General features: G+C 48.1%; 1 pseudogene; it reads left to right on the top strand.

Annotated features, from left to right (window-relative positions):
* Nucleotides 1–1506: 1506 nt before the first annotated feature.
* LOC102841595 lies at nucleotides 1507–3151 on the top strand (annotated as a pseudogene).
* The last annotated feature ends 2425 nt before the right edge of the window (nucleotides 3152–5576 follow it).

Genomic DNA, 5576 nt, shown 5'->3' with positions numbered 1-5576 from the left:
TTTAAGAAACAAGCATTACCTTCATACCAAAACCAAATAAAGACATCACTAAAAAAGAAAATTATAGACCAATATCAGTTGTGTGTTGTTATTGTTTTTAGGTGCCATTGAGTTGGTACCGACTCAGAGCGATCCTATGTACAACTGAGTGAAACACTGCCCAGTCCTGGGCCAACCTCACAATTGTTGCCACGCTTAAGCCCATTGATGCTGCCACTTTGCCAATCCATCTTGCTGGGATCTTCCTCTTTTTCTCTGACCCTCCACCTTACCAAACATGATATCCTTCTCCAGCAACTGGTCCCTTCTGACAATATGTCCGAAGTATGAGAGACAAAGTTTGGCCATCTTGGCCTCCAAGGAGCACTCTGGCTGCACTTCCTCCAACACAGATCTGTTTATTCTTTTAGCAGGTTGAGAAGAAGCTCAGGTCTTGATGTAGGATTCCATCCTATGACTGTATATTGTTGTTTGTTGTTGTTAAGTGCCATTGAGTCGGTTCCGACTTATAGAGACCCTGTGTAGGGTTTCCAAGGAGCTGTTGGTGAATTTGAACTGCCAACCTTGCAGTTCAAACTGACCTTGTGGTAGAGTGCTTATCCTACAGCACCACACAAGGACTCCTGACTGTATATTAATGCTTCCTAAAGCACAACTCAAAATGAAGAGAAAGAGCTGTAAACATCCATCAGTAATCAGAACATGGAATGTACAAAGTATGAATCTAGGAAAATTGGAAATTGTCAAAAATGAAATGGAACACATAAACATCAATATCTTAGGCATTAGTGAGCTGAAATGGACTGGTATTGGCCATTTTGAATCTGACAACCACATGGTTTACTATCCTGGGAATGACAAATTGAAGAGGAATGGTGCTGCATTCATCGTCAAAAAGAACATGTCCAGATCAGTCATGAGGTACAACGCTGTCTGTGATAGGATAATATCCATGTGCCTACAGGGATGTGGCGTTGTGGGTTAATGCACGAGACTGCAAAGCCGTTTGAACTGCAAGATCGGCAGTTCAAGCTCACCAGTTGCCCCTAGGAAACCCCATACAGGGTTGCTATGGGTTGGAACCGACTCGATTCAACGACACTTCAAACAACAACAGAGAAGACCAGTTAATACCACTATTATTCAAATTTAAGCACCAACTACTAAAGCCAGTGAGGATGAAATAGAAGAATTCTACCAACTTCTTCAATCTGAAATTGATCAAACATTCAATCAAGATGTTGTGACTGGAATGCAAAGGTTGGGAACAAAGAGGAAGGATCAGTAGTTGGAAAATATGGCCTTGGGGATAAAAATGATGCTGGAAATTGCATGATAGAATTCTGCAAAACCAATGATTTGGGGCTGCAGCTGGCGCAGCTTCTGCCTCGCTTGCGGGGGGCAGATTCTGCCCCGAGCCCAGGAGGGCTTGGGGCCCCGCTGAGCCCGCGGGTTGCTTCCTCTCAATGACAGACCAGTGCTGCAGCTCAGGGCTTGGCAGTGCCGTTTGGGTGTGTAACTCTAGGCGACAAAAAGAACTATAACCAGCCATCACAGGTGATCAACAGGTATGATTTGGCACAAGTCATCAAGACTGAGGAGTTTTGTGAGTTCTTCCGGGCCAAGGACAACAGGCAAGCTGCACACCTGCAAGAAGTTCCAGAAGAGGGATGGTCGTAAGGTGGGGAAGGTAGCCAAGAACGAAATAGGCATCCTCAAGATGGTGAAGCACCCCAACATTCTGCAACTGGTGGCTGTGTTTGTGACCCACAAGGAGTATTTCATTTTCTTGGAGCTGGCCACGGGGAGGGAGGTGTTTTACTGGATCCTGGACCAGGGCTACTGCTCAAAAGGAGACACAAGCAACGTGGTGCTGCAGGTCCCGGAGGCCCTGGACTACCTGCACTCAGTCACTGAGGAACCTCAAGTTGGAGAGCCTGGTTTACAATAATTGGCTAAAGAACTCGAAGATTGTCATTAGTGACTTCCATCTGGCCAAGCTGGTAAATGACCTTATCAAGGACCCCTGTGGTGGTGGAGGTGGTTTTGTGCCGTGGAGTCGATTCTGACTCATAGCGACCCTGTATAGGGTCTCCAAGGCTGTAAATCTTTATGGGGCAGAAAGCCTCATCTTTCTCCCACAGAACAGCTGGTAGTTTCGAACTGCTGACTTTCAGGTTCGCAGCCCGATTAGTAACCACTACGCTACCAGAGCTCCCTAAAGGACTCCTGTGGGACCCCAAATACCTAGGCCCTGAGGTGATTGGCCAGCAGCGATATGGACGCCCTGAGGACTGCTGGGCCACTGGAGTCATCATGTACATCCTGCATTCAGGGAACCCGCCCTTCTATGAGGAGGTGGAGGAAGATGATTATGAGAACCATAAGAATAACTTCAGAAAGATCCTGGCTGGTGACTATGAGTTTGACTCTCTGTATTGGGATGATACTTCGCAGTCGGCCAAAGACCAGGTCACCTGACTGATGGAGGTGGGGCAGGACCAGCGGATCACTTCGGAAGAGGCCATCTGCCATGGGTGGATTTCTGGCAATGCTGCTTCCAATAAGAACATTAAGAATGGTGTCTGTGCTCAGATTGAAAAGAACTTTGCCATGGCCAAGTGGAAGAAGGCTACATGAGTGACTACCCTCATGAAACAGCTCAGGGCAACCAGAGCTGTCCAACACTGCTGCAGCCCAGTCTGCCCCAGCCACAGATACTGACACCCCAGGAGCTGCAGGTGGGACCACAGTTGCAGCTGCGTGTGGGGCCGCCCCAGCCCCAACATTGGAGGGTGATGCTGCTCTTGCTACACAGACTGAGAATGTGGCCTCTGAAGAACGTAGCACCACCGTAGCCGCAGAACGTAGTGCCATGCCAGCCACTGATGGGAGTGTTACCCCAACCATCGACAGGAGCACCACTCCAGCCACTGATGTGAGAGCCACACCAGCCACAGAAGAGTGCCCCATGCCCACCACTGAAAGCAGTAGCACATCAGCCCCCAAGTCATGTGCCACCCCTGAGCCTGCTCTGGCCCAGCCAGACAGCATAGCCCCAGAGGGCATGACAGGCTGGGCTCTACCTTCTAGTAAAGGGGACAAGGCTACTGGCTGTGCCCAGGAGTCTCAAAGGAAGGAGACCAGCTGAGTGGGCAAGCTGGTGGTTGGGGGAAGGGGATGGCAGGAAGGTAGGAGAGTGGAGGGGGGCTTCTCACTGTACATAGTCACTGGCATGATGCCCCCTTCCTTGCCCTCCCCCTCTGCCCTACAGTGTAGGGCATCCTTGGATGCCACGGGAAAGCAGTCTTGTCTCCCGTGTTTATGTGTGTGAGTGGTTGGCAGGCCAGAGACAGAGCCGGCCCCAGACCCTGCATGGATTCTTTGTGGCTTTTTAGTCTTGTTAGCTTCACCAGTTTTCTGTTCCTTGTGGGCTGCTTGCTCTAGAGATACTCAGGGGCTCCCTGCTCCCTTTTCCTATCCCTTCTTCCCTCATGATTCTCCCAGTCAGGCCCCGTGGGTCCCCTCATCACCAAGGTCCCAAATTCAGGGGTTCTTGCTTTTACTGAGGCCCTGTCAGCATCTTAGGTTTCTGTACATGAAGGTGTGTGGACTTCTCCAGGGGTGGGCACAGACTGGTATGAAGGATGCAGAAATCTACGGCAGTGTGCTTTGAGACAAGACTGGTTACAAGGGCCCATGGGAGCCCTCAGAAGTGGAATAGAGTGAGTAGAAGGTTAGAAGTTTCCATATTTGACCCTTAGAAGTTCATCCCAAGACCTCTGTGTGATTTCCTCTCCTTCTGGGTCCTATAACGGGTTGCCCTGGACACTACACCTCATAAACCTGTATAAGGAAAGAGCAATAAGGATATGGCAAGGAGACCTGGGAGAGCAAAGTACAGGCCCAGGACTCCTGTTTCTCAGCTCAACTGGGTCCTTACCCTGGGCCAAAGAGAGGGATAATATCTCCTCACTCTTCCCAAATGCCTTCCTCTTTAGACTTGGTCCTGAAGTCCTCTTCATCTCAGATTGACTGCCTCATAGCAGTGTCCCATAGTTTATGATTTGGGGATTTACCCTTTATACAGTCATATTTCCTGCTCTCCCAGTTAAACAAAATGGAATAGAATCCCCTCTTTCTACAGCCTACTTCCCATTTTCTGAGGGCTTGGAAGAAGCCATTTTATGAGTTTGATTTTACTGGTATGAGGAAATGGAACAAGGCACCCTACCTATCCTATGGATCCTTTTGACAGGTCCCCCTTTGTCAGACCCCAACACCATCTGGGCAGGCAGCCATACCAATCCCAGCCAACACTCAGCACTCCGTGGTGGTCCTCCCCTTAACCCTGCATGCCTGCAGAACAGCACTGGTGTATGTGTGTGAAGGACAGTAGACTAACTGCCTGCTGAACCTGGCAAATAAAATGTTACCCTGTCCCCCCACACACACCAAAAAAAAAAAAAAGAGAGAGAGAGAGAGAGAGAGAGAGAGAGAAAGACGATTACACATGGACCTAACCAGATTGAATACACAGAAAACAAATTGACTACATCTGTGGAAAGAGATGATGGAAAAGCTCCATATCATCAGCCAAAACAAGGCCAAGAGCAGAATGTGTAACAGACCATCAATACGTTGTTGTTGTTAAATGCCATCAAGTCGGTACCGACTCATAGTGACTTGTGTACACCAGAGCAAAAACTGCCCGATCCAGGGCCAATCTCACTATTGTTACCACACTTGAACCCACTGATGCTGTCACTTTGCCAATCTGTCTCGCTGGGGGTCTTCCTATTTTTCTCTGACCCTCCACCTTACCAAACATGATATCCTTCTTCAGCGACTGGCCCCTTCTGACAATATGTCCGAAGTATGAGAGATGAAGTTTGGCCATCCTGGCTTCCAAGGAGCACTCTGGCTGCACTTCTTCAGACACAGATCTGTTGGTTCTTTGGAAGCAATGGCACCTTCAATATTCTCCTCCAACACCATAACTCAAAAGCATCAATTCTATTACTGTCTTCCTTATTCATTGTCCAGCTTTTGCATGCATATGAGGTTATTGAAAATACCATGGCTTGGATCAGGCACACCTTAGTCCTCAAGCTGACATTCTTGCTCTTAAACACTTTAAAAAGGTCTTGTGCAGCAGATTTGCCTAATGCAATATGTCAGTTGATTTCTTGACTGCTGCTTCCATAAGCGTTGATAGTTGATCCAAGAAGAATGAAGTCCTTGACAGCTTCAATCTTTTCCCCTTTGGTAAGAATGTTGGTTATTGGTCCAGTAGTGAGAATCTTTGTTTTCTTTATATTGAAATGCAATCCATCCCTAAGGCTGTGGTCTTTGATCTTCACAAGTAAATATTTTAACTCTTCTTCACTTTCAGCAAGTAAGGAGTTCTGGTAGCGTAGTGGTTACGAATCGGGCTGTGAATCTTAAGGCCAGCAGTTCGAAACTACCAGCTGCTCCACGGGAGAAAGATGAGGCGTTCTGCTCCTGTAAAGATTTACAGCCTCGGAAACCCTGTACAGGGTTGCTATGGGTCGGAACCGACTCGACAGCACTTA

This window comes from Chrysochloris asiatica, unplaced genomic scaffold (genome assembly GCF_000296735.1).
Source record: "Chrysochloris asiatica unplaced genomic scaffold, ChrAsi1.0 scaffold00591, whole genome shotgun sequence".
Lineage (NCBI taxonomy): Eukaryota > Metazoa > Chordata > Mammalia > Afrosoricida > Chrysochloridae > Chrysochloris > Chrysochloris asiatica.
This window is presented reverse-complemented; position numbering and strand designations above follow the sequence as displayed.